Genomic DNA, 16526 nt, shown 5'->3' with positions numbered 1-16526 from the left:
CTCTTGTCCAGGCCCTGTTCTCTTAGCTAAGTGGTCTCCCTCAAACCCCACAACGCTGCTGAGAATTTTCTTTCTAAAAGATGAATCTGGTCCTGCCGTTCCTCACAAGCCTGCATGACTCCAGACTGGCTTCGAGTACAGGCCCTATCAAGCCATATCTTGGCTTCAAACGCAGAATCTTTCCTGTTCTTGCCCCCACACCACCTGTCCAGCCTCTTCTCCCACCCAAGCCCTGACCCCGCCCGCCAGCCCCCTTCCCCTGAGACTGCTGCCCCACCGCTCTGTCCTGCACTCATGGTGCCCCCGAGGGCCTTCCCAGCCCCCAACCCAGTCCCCACGAATGCACCTCCTCCAGGGATCCATCCCCTCCTGTGTCCTCCTGCCTCTGCCTCCATCACAGCATTCTCCCAACCCCGCTGAGGATGGGGGCTATTTTGTGTTTCGCTTGCATCCCTGTATCCCCATCTCCGGCACAGTGCTCAGCCTATGGTGGGGGGCAGGGGGAGGGGCTGGGGGAGCGGCCTCAGTCTGTGAATTTACCAGCCCTCTCTTGCCTGTCCCGGTTCTTAGGAGAGGGTGCTAGTGAGGCTGGGGCCCTCAGTCCCAACCCCCTGGGCAACCTTGCCCTACACTTGGAAAAAGCCAGTTCAATGGCCAGCCACCTGACTGCTGGTCACAAGGGGGGCGAGGCCAGAGTGCACAGACAGCTGGACACGACCCAGTCCTAGTGCACGGAGAACAATTCCGGTGTGTGCCCTGCTGATGACGGGTCAGGTGTGTCATCTCTGCACATGAGAAAAAGCAGCGGAGTCAATCCATCTTTCAGCATCCTATAATGGTCCTAAGCAGCATGTTTAGCTGTTATTTCAATAAGCCTTATTAAGACCCAATTTTCTTGGGTCTTCTTTCAGATTCTGCAGCATTAAAAGCCTCGCTGCTTAATTACATTAGGAGCACCTGTATATATTATGTGCAATAAATCAACTTTAATTTACCACCACACAAGGCTATTCATCTTCTCCGGGTTATTTATTGCTTAGTATTATTGGTGCTGAACTGTATCCTCTCCGCTGTAAGAAAGAACAGTTGGGGTAAGAAAAGGCAAAGCTGTATTCCAGAACGCTCCAGGATCCGGATCACACGTGTACACAGCAAAAAGGCAAGGAAAAGGAACATATAAGCGAATCTTGGCAATCTGCTCCTTGCTATTTTCCCTAAACACTCCCCAAACATTGTGATGTTTTCTTTTGCACACGTGCACACACACACACATACCAGTTACCCACTGAAACAGGCCCACAGCTCTTGCCAGCAAAGTGAGAACCAGGCGTGGGGCGCTGGCTGAGCCAGAAACAGGGACGTGCTGCAGGCCAGAGCAGACGATCCTCCTGTCACCTCACTGCCGCCGGTGCTGGCCCAGCCCTCGGACGACGCAGGCAGGACCCGACAGACAGATCCAGGGGCAGAGACGAGCAGCTTGCAGCCATCCACACCCGCCACACCCACGCAGCGCCCAAATCGGGCAACCTGGAGCAGGCAGAACTGTTGCCAGACAATCCGAGCTGAAGACGGACACTGTGATGACACTGGGGACCCTCGTTCCTTGAGAATCTGAAAAACGCTGCCGTTAAGGAGTCACAAAGCTCTGTGCAGACCCACACACCCTCACCACCCCCCACGTCAGCACCACCTGGGCCTTCAACTGAGGCCTCGATTTCAACACATCCAGGGAAGGGCCCAGGTGATTCTTCTGCACAGTGAAGTGTAAGAACCACGAACTGTCATGAAACCTCAGGAGTAAGGCTGACCATCAATTCCAGAATAACATACTGGAATAATTTAAGTAAGAGTAGGTTCCTTCCTCCTTGCCTGGTTCTAGGCTCAGCCCTTTACTTCCATTAATTCCTCACAACCACCCCAAAGAGGGCACTATACTCTCACCACATTTTACAGGTGAGAAAATTGAAGCACAGAGAGATTAAATAACTTGCCCAGAGTCCCATCTTCATACCTGGCCAGGTAGTCTGGTCCCAGCACCTATGCTCTCAACCACTAGGCTATACTGCCTCTCCCAGCCCTGATCCCCACACCCGCTCCAACTGGACAAGCGTCTTTTGTTCTAAATGAAGAGGGAGGCCAAAGTCACTGAGACATCACGGGCCTCACATGCAGCCCGTAAAGCCGTCTGGCTCCCCCAAGTTCAATATCTAAAGCTGGGCTTCCCTGATGGCACAGTGGCTAAGAATCCGCCTGCCGATGCAGGAGACACAGGTTCGAGCCCTGGCCCGGGAAGATTCCACATGCCGTGGAGCAACTAAGCCCGTGTGCCACAACTACTGAGCCTGCGCTCTAGAGCCCACGAGCCACAACTACTGAGCCCGCATGCCACAACTACTGAAGCCCGCATGCCTAGAGCCCATGCTCGGCAACAAGAGACGCCACCGCAACGAGAAGCCCGCGCACCGCAATGAAGCGTAGCCCCCGCTCGCCACAACTAGAGAAAGCCCGCGTGCAGCATCGAAGACCCAGCACAGCCAAAAATAAATTAATTAATTAATTTAAAAAAAAAAAATCTAAAGCTACTGCTTGGCAACTTGCTGGCAACACCCAGGTCTTGTCTCTGAGCTTCCCACGGATCAGAGGAAGCAAGCTTCTCCCCCACTCACTTACCGAAAGCTAGAAACGTCACGGTGCCAGGTGCCGATGGGCTCCCTTCCTCTAGCGTGGCAGCCGAGACGCTGGAAACTAAGCTAACATCACTATTTCGTGGCCCTCCTCCTTCTCACCAAGGGAACCGTGATGGATTCTATGGCACACAACTGACTCGTTTACAAGCATGGCGGCAACATTCACCTTCCATTTGATAATCTGCCTTTAATCAGGGCCTAGGAAGATCCCTGGCCAACCAATCTCACCAGACACCCTCTTAAGGGCTCATCTTACAGACGACAGAGAAGAATAAAAGGGGAAAAGAGAGAACAGTGGAGTCCTAGCAGGAGAACCTTTTTTTTTTTTTTTTTTAATGAATTCATTTCAAGTAAAAGTCCATTTTGTGCATGCAGCGGGGCCCACTCCGGAGTGATGAATGTGTGTGTGCAGAGGATGAGAAGGCAGATCAAACTCACAAGCTTGTAACCAGACTCCTGGAGGCCCGAAACACGGGACTGCCGGGAGCCCGGGCGCAAAATCCCTCTGCAAAAAAGGTCTCCGTGAAAAGCTCCACAGGGAGGCTGGCCTGGGGGAGCATCTGTCTCTCTGTCTTTTCACTTGACCGCAGAGAGAGGACTGCCCGGGTCATGGCCTGGCCCAGGTGACGTGCCTGAGTGCCTTCCCGCTCTTGAATTCCATGAATACTTCATGGTGCAGGTTCAAACCCACAGACCCTCAGCACGCGTACAAACCTTTCCCGTTCTTCCCGCACAGAAGCCACCTGCGGGGCTAGATCAGTGATTCTCACCCAAAGGTGACTGTGTCCACCAGGAGACATCTGACAATGTCTGGAGACATGGTTAGGTGTCCCGGCTGGGGAAGGGGTGCCACGGGCGTCTAGTGGGTAGAGGGCGGGGATGCTGTAAAGCATCTTCCAATGCACAGTGCAGCCCACCATACCCAAAGAGCTGTCCAGCCCAAAACGTCCACAGCGCCGAGGCTGAGAACCCTGGGCCAGAGCACTGAACGTAATCACACATCCACGCTCAATACAACCCTCCTCGGCCCCCACTCCTTCTATCACCGCTCTCTCCCATCACCTCACTAAATCAAGCAAGAATTAGAAACCGAACCGGAGCGATCTATAATCTGGATGCTGAGGACCACCCTCAGCTCTCGGCTGAGGGTCTGCACGGTTAGAACATCCCTCAGTGTCTGGCGAAAGCTGCTCTCAGACAGGGGTCAGAGAAAAGGCGGGGGGACCCAGGAGAAGTTGGGCTGCCAACCATCTCGAATTGGCTGGGAAGTTACCCGTAACTGAGCAGATCCCACGCGTGAGAGGATGGGGGTGGATTCTGCAGAAAAGAGAGGAGGGCACAACGAACCTTCCAGGGCCTGCAAGCCCAGACAGCACACTGCAGCCCCTCCGTCCAAATGAGCAAAATTAACCGACTGGTATAAGGTCTGATACCTGCACAACCTCTGGCCTCTCCCAACAGCAACAGCCTGGCTGAACAGTCGGCACTGTGTAAGCACCTACTGAATGCCAGGCATCGTGCTAGGTGCTCTAGAGAAGATGTTTCAGTCCCCACAACCGCCAGGCAAGTCTATTAGTCTCACTTTACATATGACACACATGAGGCTCAGAGAGGTCATGCAACCTGGCCAAGTCACACAGCCAGGATTCAATGCCAGAACTGTCTCTAAGAGAGGCCCTATCTACCAAACCACATCGCCTCTCTTCTGCCAAACATGCCTCTGGAAGAGGGATGGAGAAATAAAGCAGGAAGAAGCCCCAAATCCGCCCTGGGCCTGCTCTCCCACACTCAGCCCTACTGCTGTTTGCAGAAGGGGATAGATAGTCTGACCACCTCCGTCTGGTCTATAGCGTCCCGCCAGGAAGCTGGCCCAGCACGACCCTCTCACTCCGGGCTCTGTCCTGGGTGCTCTGACCCTGGGACTGATTTCACTCACAACCTGCTGAAACCTATATCCTGCCCCCTCCAGGCAGGGCCTGTGATGGAACCCATTTGATTGCATGTCATTGACAAAAGAACCCGGGCTGGCCACGCGTGCAACTGTGAGGGTTTAACGAGGCAGGGAGAGAGCTCTCTGATGCCCTAGTTAGGAGAAGAAAGGCCTAAAGTCCTAGAAGAGCCTCGAGCCTCTTACCTGTGCTGAAGCCCCAGCCCCCACCTGTGTTTGGACACCCAACACAAAGCAGAACATCAAACACCAAACGCTAACCAACAAGTGCAGAACAGAAGCATGGGACCAACCGGGTCAGGGGAGAATCAACACCCAAGACCCTGGGATTGCGGAACTGGAGATCCTCCCTCTGAAAACCGTCCCTAAGGCTCCCTGTTCTCGCCGCGCCCCTTCCCCAGGGCTGGCCGCGAAGGATTTATGGAAGAGATAATGCACCAGCCAACCATACAGCACCCACACTCAGGTATGACAGGGCTTCCGAGCTCAGCAGCCCGTAAGGTACTCGGGGTAGCCCCCGTGGGGCTCAGTGTTCACCGAGGGGAGCAGTGTTGAGCTTCTTTTCTCTGCGCGGCACTGACTTCCCACATGAACACGGGAAGGAGGCATCCTCGAGCTCCTCATGAGGCCCTTGCAAAGGGTCTTATTATGAAGGTTTAGAGAAGGAAGGGAGGGAGGGAGAGGGGGGGGAATAGAAAGGAAAGAAAGAGAAGGAGGAAGGAAGGGAGGGAGGTAGGGAGGGAGAGAAGGATGGAAGGAAGGAAGGGAGGGAGGGAAGGAAAGGAAGGAAGGAAAGGAAGGAAGGAAGGATGGAAGGAAGGAAGGAAGGGAAGGAAGGAAAGGAAGGAAGGAAGGGAGGGAAGGAAGGAAGGAAGGAAGGGGCTTTTTGAGACTACTTATTTGCAGAATATTCTCAAGAGACCATGGATGTGCAGCGAACGGGGCTGCTTTTTTTTTTTAATTCCCAATGCCAAGAGAAATGTTACTCCAAAAATCTCTGCAGTCTCTCCAGGCTGGCCCCCCTCTTGGCCTCTGCTGTGTCGCCGAGCATTGCGTTCTACCCTGCAGGACCCTGCACTTCCTAGCAGGCCTCATCCCACCGCGGCGTTTTAATGAGTGGTACCCGTGTCTCTTCCCAACGCTGCCTGCTCTCTACCAGAACACACCCTCCTAATTCTGTTTGTTCACTCTAAAGAAGGCGAGGGGTGGGGTTTACTGGGAGGTCATTTTGCCTTAGGAAAGGAAGAAATTAAGTTGAGGCCCACAGTGGGCTGGGGAATCCGCTCTCCATCAGACAGGCGACCTTGGGAAAGGTCAGTGGCAGCCCCTGGTTTCTGGAACCTGGATACCAAGGCATGGTCACCTCTGAGAAGCACAATTAGTAACAGTGGCACGCCGAACTCTTGTATGGGGTGCCTCTTAAACACTCCAGAGATCCGTCCAATTCCTCGCAGAACAGTGAAAAACAAAAGTGCTCTCAGCAGGAGGGGGAAGCCAGGAGGCGATTATGAGCAATTAGTAAATCAATGATTCTCAGAGACACTGATTTAGGCCAGCAGTTCTTATTAGTGACCCTCGAGGAAAATGCAAGGACACACCGCTTCAAGGAGAGGGAGGAAAAATCGCCACAAGCCACCTTCAGTTTTCCCCTCAAAACACTTAAAATCTGTGCTCAGTCTTTATTTTTTTATTATTTTTTAAATTCATTTGTATTGGAGTATAGTCGATTCTCAATGCTGTGTTAGTATCAGGTGTGCAGCAGTGAATCAGTTATGCCTATGCATATAGCCACTCTTTTTAAGATTCTTTTCCCATATAGGTCATTACAGAGTATTGAGTAGAGTTCCCTGTGCCATACGATAGGTCCTTATTAGTTATCTATTTTACATAGAGTAGTGTGTGTATGTCAACCCCAATCTCCCAATTTATCCCTCCCCCCCATCCTCCTTGGCAACCGTAAGTTTTCTACACCTGTGACTCTAGATTCCACATACAAGAGATATCATATGATATTTGTCTTTGCCTGACTTACTTCACTCAGTACGACAACCTCTAGGTCCATCCATGTCGCTGCAAATGACATTATTTCGTTCTTTTTTACGGTGCTCAGCCTTCACGGAAAAATCTATTTGTAAGTTATTTCTTTAAATGCCAAAAAACAAGTAAAACTACAGCCACCAGTTCTGTTGGTCCCCATGAAATTACTCTCCCCAAATCCTGGCAATGACACAAGGAGTTAGGTGTCAGTCAAAAGAAAGAGAGAAAGAAAGAAAGAAAAAGAAGAGCAGAAGGAAGGGGGGAGGGGAAGAGGGAGGGAAGGAGAGAGAGAGAAAGCTGCCCGGCGGGTGTGAACAGCAGGGCCCTTTCCTTGCCCTCACCAGGAAAGCGGGGGGGGGGGGGGGGGGGGGGCGCGGGGGGAGAAAACCCATTGGGTCTCCACTCCCACTGCGTCCATTAAGGATGCAAAGGTATCGATGCCTGGGACAAAAAGTATCCTTCAGTATTTTTTTTTTTTTTAATATAACCCCTCATCCTTCCAAACACCTGTTCAGGAAATCATATCGGCATGACAGAAAGTGCTAGGAGCCTTACTAACCGATAGGCAATCAGGAAAGAAAACATTTCTAAAAATATAATGATGCTTGCTGGGAAAACAGGGTTCCGTTTACGCAGAAATCCTCAGGAATATATACCTCTTCGGGGTACCTGTAACTGTTTTTAAACGTTCAGTTCTATACCACAGAATTCAAAACAGCTACTAAGAACACAGCAGCTTCCCAGGCACAAATACGGGGCTTCCACAAACGATTTTATTTGAAGGTTGCTAACAGCTCACAGCTATGCATACTCCCCTCTGGGCCTCTCCTCCGCTGAAAAGTGTCGTGCCGCCCCCTCCCATTTATTGTGTGTGTGTGGCTTTTTTTCTGATTTGCAAGCACCCAGAGAAGCGCCGAGGAATGGCGGGTCAATGCGAAAATGTAAAAATGCTAACTAGCCTCCTAAACAGAGCCCCGTCTATGCCACTGCAAACTTCTTCAATGGTTCATCTGTTTGGTTTCTGCCGGTTTGTTTATCTAGTTACTCCAAGCAGTTGGAAGAAGACAGCAAAAGAAAACAAAAACAAAGGCTTTCTTCCCAGGAGGGGAGAAAACGGGTATCCTTGAACCCAAAGAACTCCCCTCCCCTGCCTACCCTCGCCTCCCTGAAAGTTAGCTGCTCCCTAACCTTGAAAACAGAGTATGTTCGAGCCGCTCCTGGCTCAACAATCAAGTTGAGGAATCCTTATCTTAAAAGGCGAGTCCCAGCTGAGGGATGCAAATCATCTTTCAAAAGTTGGAAAGAAGAAACTTCTGAGAAACCGAAGCTACTCGGTGCACCGAAACCTTCCATCCCTTCCTCCTACAAGGCTCCTAGAAAGGGGAGGGGTTAAGGGCAAAAACAAATCCAAAACCTGATCCCTGCTCAGCTCAGAGCCTCAATAAATTGTTACCAACTTGCCTCCCCAAATTCTCCACCTCTCTCCTCCCATTCCCACCAAGCAGCTGCCTCCCCCAGTGCGGGCAGGAGATGGCACCCTTAAGCCCTCCCCCCCATGCTTCTCATCTCTATGGTGACCAGAAACACTCTTCACTCGGATAAACAGGAATCCCAAACTTAAAAACTTTCTTCTTCCCAATAACTGTCTTTGACCATACTTTAATTAAATGATTTCTTTAAAAATTGGGGTCAGGAGACTTCCCTGGTGGTCCAGTGGTTAAGACTCCACGCTTCCACTTCAGGCGGCACGGGTCTGACCCCTGGTCGGGGAACTAAGATCCCACATGCCGCGGCCACAAAAAAAAAATTGGGGTCAGAGCGTTTTATGTGTGATTACAGTCAAACCACACCACCCCATCTCCTCCTTCAACCAGCCTTACCCACCCGCAGTCACTTAAAAACATGTATATTTTCTGGATTTCAAAGCCAGCTGTGGCTACACAGCTGCAGGCAACAAACTTGTCAAGAGAAAACACACTTACACACACCTGTAAAATACATATCTGGAGCACACAGGTTTATTTTTTGTTTGGAGTGAGAGACATGAGTGCGAGTCCTGGTCCAGCGGCTGAACTGCAAACACCGTGGGGGGAGGGCTGGGGACAAGCACAGGCCTGGGCCTTAAGGACGCCTGAAACCAGGGCCACCTGGGAACCTCACAGCCAGGCGTCACCCGGACAACCCCTCGGGGTGGAGGGCCGGAGGGGCCTTCACTAAAGAGAAACAAGTCCACAAGGATGAAAAGAAACCAATACCCCAACACCGCTCAACTCTGCAGGCCCCTTTTTAGAATGAAAAAGGAAAATAAACCTTGGGCCGTGCTGATCCGGGGCGTCAGAGCAATGGGCTTCCCCGCTGAGAGCCGCCCTGAACACACTCGAAATCGCCTAAAGTTGCCTATTTTTGTTGGCCTCACGCCCCTTTAAGAGTGTTTGCAAATACAGAGCGATAGATATTTCCTAACCGAAGGGTCTCCTGAGAAGGAACAGAGCCCCGCTGGGCACACTGTGAACGCCTCCCGAGTCCCCACCGACCTGCCACCTCAGCTGGGAGCCCCCAGGCTCCGGGAATGCACCCCTCCCCCCTACCAACGACCATGCTTCTGGGGCGGCCACGTGTGTCCTCCACCCTTTCACATCCTTCACCAACTCTCATGACTCTGGAGCCAAATGTTCTCTTCCCATTCGCTGCCTTTCCAGGGTCTGGATGGAGTTTTTTTTGTCACTGTTGCGTGTTGTCGTTTCGAGACTTTTTTGGTTTGGGGGATTTCGAAGAAGACCCTTCTCTGCTAGCCCTTCTTTATTTTGTATCTAAATACATGTTCACATGCTCTTTGAGTCGCTTAAGGCTTGGCATCCGTCTCAAACACATCTATAATGGATCAGGAGGCAAAATCTGTTTCTCATTATCACACACAAATCAAGCCCCCCTGAGCTGGAGAAAAAGATAGGAGCTCTGGTTAAGGGTCCGGGACACAAAATGACTTCTGGGTCCTCCTGCCCACAGAGGAAGCATTTCAGCCCCAGGGGCTGACATTACTGCCTGATGCCTCTGCTTATAAACTTCCCAGCCACCCACTCCGGAGAGTTTACAGGTGGGGACTCCACAACTAGTGTTCTCTAGAAATCCTGGCGAGTTTGAAAGGGAAAGAAGGGGAGTAGGGAGAGGCCCAAGAGCTCCCTCTCCCCGCAAAAAGGCAAGCCCCGACATAGAGAACACAGCTGCGGGAAGATGAAAAACATTTTATTGTCTAAAGAGCAACAGAGGGTTGCCGGACATGGGCAATTTAAAATTAAATACAACTCCAGTCACAGCCGTTGGCAGTTAAAGGTGAGCACATTCTTTCAAAAGCAGAATCATCCTTGCCAGAAGGGTTGCCTTCCACTCAGGGACCCAGATGCCTCCTCAATTATTAAAGCTTTAATAGGTGGCCACTCAACTGCCCTGGATGGCAAAGCCTCTTCTACAACGTATTTTCTTAGGAAAAAAAAAAAAAAAGTTTTGCCCTCCCGCTCCGTCCACAAAGCATAAAGTAAACGCTTTAGAGAAGGTGAGTAGTATCTTGTCACTGAGGTAAAGGACTCAATTATAAAACCTTCAGAAGGACTCTCAAGGCACATCTACCTACTGTGACAGCGACTTAACGCAAAACCGAAAGACAGGCTAAAACGTTTCCCCCTACACACCCTTTCCTACTCCCCTCCCACCTTTGCAGAACACAGAGGGCAGAGAGGAAGCAGGGAAGGGGGCGCCCTGAGACCTGGACACTCCTCTGACCTGAAGTAGCATCCTTTCCTCCTGAAAGATGAGCCGGCCACACACGTGCTGCTTGATCACACCGGCGAGAATCGGGGATTGGAAGCCCGCACTAATTTTAGGATGGGATTCACTGGGCAGCCGGGGTGGGTGGCGGGGAGGCAGGCATTCTCCCGGCCTCTGCCTTGTCTCAGTGCAAAATGAACACCCTGCAGGATGGCCCCTCGGAGGAGCAGCAAGGCTTGCAAAGAGAAACTTCCGGACTCCTGCTATCTGGGAATCCTTGGGAAACATGGGGCTGGCCTCCAGGCTGCTTTCCAGCCTCTCCGAAGCCCTTTGTGAGCGTTTCCGTCTAAGCGCTCCCTCCGACCGCAAGACCAAACACACCTCGTCTGAAACGAACCCCAGTGACCCCAAGCAAAGACACGAGACCCCAGGGTCACCAGGGAAGGGACACCAACGCAGCCTGCAACCGAGCCTCATCTCCCGGCTTTGATCTCAGAGGAAATAAAGCCAGAGCAGTCAGCGCAGGGACAAACTGCCAATGCTGATGTCCCCAGTCGGCCACTTCAACCTGGCTCCACGGAACATCCGAACTGAAGACGCATTTCAGATTGTGTTTTATCTCCACCAGGCTCCTCCACCTCCGTCCCGGGCATCCTTTGTCTGCTCCTGGCCCTGATTTCTCCCCGAGTTACCCCACGGAGCAGGTCTGTTGCTGGGCAGCTCTGGCAGTTTTCAGTCAACCTGACTGCTTTACTCCAGAAGGTCCTTTTTACACAAAAGGCGTCACTGAGGCAGAAGGGCTCACCTTTGATTTGCTCACCTCTCACATGTAAAGATGGCTCGAGGCCTCTGCTGAGCACGGGTGCACTCGGGGAACGCCTGAAATGCAGTCTGTTGGGAAACAAGGCTTTTTAAAGCGTTCTCTGGAAGGTGTGATCCTAGCTTGGGTTCTGCTGGAAGGGAGAGCTAAGTGGAAAGGGCTGCAGCAGAATCAGCCCAGGAGAACCCAGCCAGAGAGGGAGCAGCAACGCCGGTTTGCTGGGAGGCACTGGGAGAGGGAACCAGAGGCAAAGATACACGCCCTGAAACACCCTATGTGTTTTTGTAGCATTTATGATCATCATCCTCCAATAATGGATGCTGTAATAAGTTGTTTAATGGATATGTCCCCTGCCAGATGCAAACGCAGGGACTGTACCCCACTCCCCAGCTGTGGTCTGACTCGGGGTCAGAGCTCCAGTCACTTGCTGTGTGGTGAGGCAATCAGTCTTTCACCCCATCCTCCTCCGCATGGTGAACTCCGGACCGTAAGGAACAATTTGCCCCGCCCCGCAAAAGCCAAGCTGCCTAACTGCTCCCACACTTCCTTCGACTTGGAGGATCTCTCCTCTCGAGATGCAGCTCCCAGAGGCCTCCTCTGACAGGCCTGCCCTGCCCTTCCCTCTCCTCCTCTGTGCCCCTCCTGTGCACGGTCCAGACAAGCCGGGCCACTGTCCCCACCCTAGCACCCTGCCTGGTTTATACACCTGCCTCCCTCCAGCCTGGGAGCTGGGAGGGCAGGGCCAGTGCCTGAGTCTGAGTCTCTACAGGGCCCGACAGCACCCTAAGAGACTATGTCTGCCCAATACATGGCCTGGGCTGTGCTCATCTGCATAGACCCCCTTTTTCCCTCCCACAAGATGCTTTCTGCCACACTCCCTCCTTCTATCCTCCCTTCAAGGGAATAACAGTAACAGTATACCCACACCTCCTAAGGCTTTTCCACCTACAACACCTAATCAGACCCGCCCCCGAAAAGGAAGTCAGGCTGCAGCGGGTGGGAGCCGGCTGGCCACATGATGCCGCGTCCACCGCTCCTCGGGGCAGGTGGCCGAAGAGGGCTGGACCCGCCCCCACTGCAGACATTCCTCCTGCACACACCAGGCATGAGAAACAGGTGCTGGTGCCTGTTTTTCACCAAGAGGGGAGGACTGTGGGAGAGGAAGCAATCAAAAGACAGACCCTTTTGTCTGCCCAACACACTTAACATTCTGAAATCGCTAATGGCCTTTGACCAGCCCTGCCTCAGTCAAGCGAGGCCTCTGAATTTCAGAGAGTACCAGACGTGGGCTTCCAAAATCTAATGTGAGTCTCCACATCACTTGGCGATTGGCCCTCCTTTTCTCCCTCTTCCCTCCTGCTGCAGCTGAGATGTCACACAAGGGGAGGATGCAGTCCCCACACCCGTGGGTAGTCTGGTGCCCGGGAACACAGGTGGGCCCACCCCACAGCTTCCTCTGCCCTGCAGGGTACACAAGGCAGCTGGGGACCACACCCTGGGCAGTGGCGGATCACAGCCCGGGTATGTCGTCATCTAAGCTCCGGACCAGGCATCTCAGGCAGACGTCACCTCCTTGACCGCAAATCTCCCTCCGCAGGAGGCTCTGTCCAAATCAGAACGTCAATCTGTGCAGCGCGGATGTCTTCTGGAGGTGGCCACACCTTGGCGAATGTCTCGGGCACCTTCAGTCGGACCTCTGCAGAGTTGTTCACAGTAAAAGCAGCTCCCACTTATCAAAGTGCCAACCACGCCCCAGACACCACGCTGAGCTCTTTATGAACACTCTCAGGCAATCCTAGCAACAACCCTGTAAGGGAAATACTAGTCTTACATTATCCCACTTTACAGATGGGGAAATTGAGGGCCAGCAAAGTTAAGTGAACTTCCCAAAGTCCCACAGCTACGAAATTATTAGGCCAGAAAGAAAACTCTAAGACTGCCCGCCTCCTAAGCCTATTCTCTCAAACCCTAAGCGCAGCTGGTTCCCACCACATACTCCCCCGTCTTTCCTCAGTCTACAGATGAGGAAACGGAGGCAGAGGGCTGCAAGGCAACTAGCCCAAGGTCAAGTTCAGCTACTCAGCACCGATCTAAGAACGAGAAGCCAGGTCTCTCCCGCTGCTCCTGGAACATTCACATCCGTGGTCAGCGGCCCTCCCTCCTGCCCACTCCACGCCTGGCAAAAGGAAAACCAACCCAAACCCACAGGCTAAAGAAGAAAGATCCCTCATGTGATCCAACCTGAAGCGAGCAGCTCACTTGCTGTCTAGGGCTCCTCTCCCCTAACTGGACAGTGGAGCTTGCTGGCTCTCTCTGTCCTTGTCCTTTCTGCCACCCTACCCAAAAAAGACTGAGTAAGCACTGGTACGGCTTGGAAGCAAGAACCTAGAGCCTCAGCACAAAATGAAGCATCTGCCTGTGACCTGGCACTAACAGGGGCACTTGCCTCAGAGAAATTCAAGCATCACCCAATTCGGAAACTAAGGAAATGAGTCATGCCTCTTTGAGGACCTTCCCTTACAGAGAAGGAAACTGAGGCAAAGAGCAGTGGGGGCAAACCGGTCACGGCCCCACGATGCTGGGGACAGGGAGAGGTTAGACAGAGTCAGAACTTCTTCCGGACCCGGATGCCCAGCTCTCGTCACGTTCCTCCCTGAAGGCCCAGGAGAATCTGTTGCATTTCTTTAAGAGACAGGCCCTCATCCCTTTCTCTCTCTCTCTTTATTCCCTTGGCTTTTAAACCCAGAAACTTTCACCAAAAGCAGGCACGTGCAAAAAGAAGTCACCTTTGTCACGACATGAAGCTCCCTCATCAAGCCACTGAGGTCTAAACTGGCTCCTAATTAATATTAACCCTCCAAATCAGAGTCATGCTCAGAAAACCTTGGATGAAGAGACACAGGGCGGGAGAGGAGTCTCCAATTTTCTTCTTACTTCATCTGGAAAATTAAGAGCACCGCTGATTTGAACAAGAAATCATCAAGGAAAGCAATCACAACTCCACACGGCCCGTAGCGCGATGGACTTGGATGTATACAACCTGCCACTCTCATGCCCTGAAATTAAAATGACTGTGGCAAGAATAGCAATGATGGCCTGGGTTTGTCCCTCTTCCTTCATCCTTAGCCAACATAAAAACCCCAACGGAAGAGTCTGGAGGAGATCAGGCTAGAGATCTTCCTTACAGCTGTCACAATAAACCAGCAGAAAACTGGTCGAAGACTCCACACCTCAGTCCACCAGAGGCAGGCGTCCCCCAAGGCTCTTTACCTACAGGATAATGACGGGTGCAGCGAACACAGAGCACTGGAGGGGGAGGGGTGTCTGGAGACCCTCCACTCCAGACCCAACATTTATTTGCTGTTTCTGCATTAATTACAATAAACTGCTTCATAGCCTAGCGATCACTTAATGGAGCAGCAAATATGGCTTTTTCCCTATAATTAGTCAATGTAATCTACTACTAGTTCCCTCCTCCAGGCCACCCCTTTCCATCCTCTACATGCTAACACTCACACACACCCCATTCCCCCAGCCCAGGATCCACTTAAAATCATAATCTTGCTCTCCATTTCCAGCAACACCTGGCCGGTGGATTCCTCCTGCGAAATACGAAGTGGAGGGGACGAATTTGGAAATGAGCAAAAAGATGAGGACAGGAAAACTGCAGATGCCCTAAGATGTTGGGGGCTCTCCCATCCCCCACAGAAGATTTGAGGGTCAGGGACCCAGCAGGCGATAGCTGGGACCCGTGGGCATTTCCTGGAGCACTGCCAAACAGACTCCCACTCACATGACTGAACCCACGGGCTCGTGGATCAAAACCTAATATTTCAAGTCCCCAAGTAAAAGTTCTGTGAAAAGGTCACACCCCCCCATCCCAAGGTTCTCCCTCCCTCCCAACTGTCCTCACTCACAGCTGGGAGCCCGTCTTTCCCTGAAGTTATTCCTTCCTTCTAAGCATCCCCCAAACCTCTTCAACCACCCAGCCAGTGCTTCTAGGGACCACCGGGGGTCAAAGGAACAAGCCCACCTTCAAAGACTTGCCGACTCCATCGAAGGTTCCTGACAAAATAAAAGTACTGCCTTAACGCTTGAAAATTTGGGTAGATTGAGGCTACCAACATCCCTTTCTTAAGATCTGCTTCTCTCCACTCAGCGCGCTAAGGACTTATCAGCTGACTTTTATTCTCATCTCCAGTAAGAACAGAACACTGTGCATCTCCCTCAGTTTCAAGATACAAAAGAAAAAAAAAAAAAATTCCCTGGTCACGGGGGAAGAAATTAACATGTTCTGAGTGTCAACCATACACCAGGTGCCTTATCTACAGTGTCTCATTTCAGAGCCACAACTCTATCATCCAGTTTTTTAGGTGCAGAATTGAAGCTCAGAAAAGCGTGGACACCTTTCTAAGGTCACAGAGTTAGTGCAGCGAGATTCAGACTAGGTCCCTGTGAGCCCAAAGGCCGTGCTCCTATCAAAGCACAAGCCTCGTGTGTTACAGCACACGCGCTTGTCCGGATCCAAATCACATGCAATTCCACTCAAGTCGTATATATTCATATACGAACACAATCCACGTGTGTGTGTATATATGCTCTTTTGTAGTTCTCGAATATTACATTTAAAAAAATAGTAAGGCAGAAGACTGCTGCCCTTAAAACAATTCGCCAACTACCAAGGCAGTCATTTTGCCAAACCTGCCATAGGACATCACCCTTCCTGACAACACGGTAACTCACATGTCATAGCGCTCTGTGCCAGACACTGTCCTTAACACTTTAAATGTTAAGTCATGTAATCCTCACAACAGCCCCACGAAGGCAACACTATCTCCATTTTACAGATGACAAAACTAAGGCACAGAATATTTAGATAACTTGCTCAAGGTCACATAGCTGCTAAGTGGCAGAGCAAGGTTTCAAACTCAGCTTAGTTCCAGAGCCCATGCTCTTAAACATTAAGCCATACCACCTCAATAGAAAGGAATAAAAATAACAAAGTCAATGATTCAATGCAGGGTGGGGGATGGAGTGAGATCAGGCCTACATTTGGAGCTTTTTCCCCCATATTTTCAGCCCCAAACCTGTATGACCCCAACTCATTCCCAAGCTGTTCTCACGATTTCTCGAACATGAATAATTGTTCTATTCAAGCTCTCCTGTCAGTATCTAAGACAAGAGCCCAGAGGGTCTGAGGAGCCGGGCTCTAGGCAGCTTTTAAAGCCCCTGCACAGGGGGAGATGTTTGAGGATGTTTAAGTTCAAACCCC

General features: G+C 51.5%; 1 protein-coding gene across 4 annotated transcripts in view; it reads right to left on the bottom strand.

Annotated features, from left to right (window-relative positions):
* Nucleotides 1-16526, bottom strand: part of MSI2 (musashi RNA binding protein 2) — a 387038-nt gene that overhangs the window by 353731 nt on the left and 16781 nt on the right. The gene's annotated exons all lie outside the window — the stretch shown is intronic.

The sequence above is a fragment of the Eschrichtius robustus genome, chromosome 20 (assembly GCF_028021215.1).
Source record: "Eschrichtius robustus isolate mEscRob2 chromosome 20, mEscRob2.pri, whole genome shotgun sequence".
Classification (NCBI taxonomy): domain Eukaryota; kingdom Metazoa; phylum Chordata; class Mammalia; order Artiodactyla; family Eschrichtiidae; genus Eschrichtius; species Eschrichtius robustus.
Note: the sequence above shows the minus strand (reverse complement) of the source record. Positions and strands in the feature narration are given on the sequence as shown.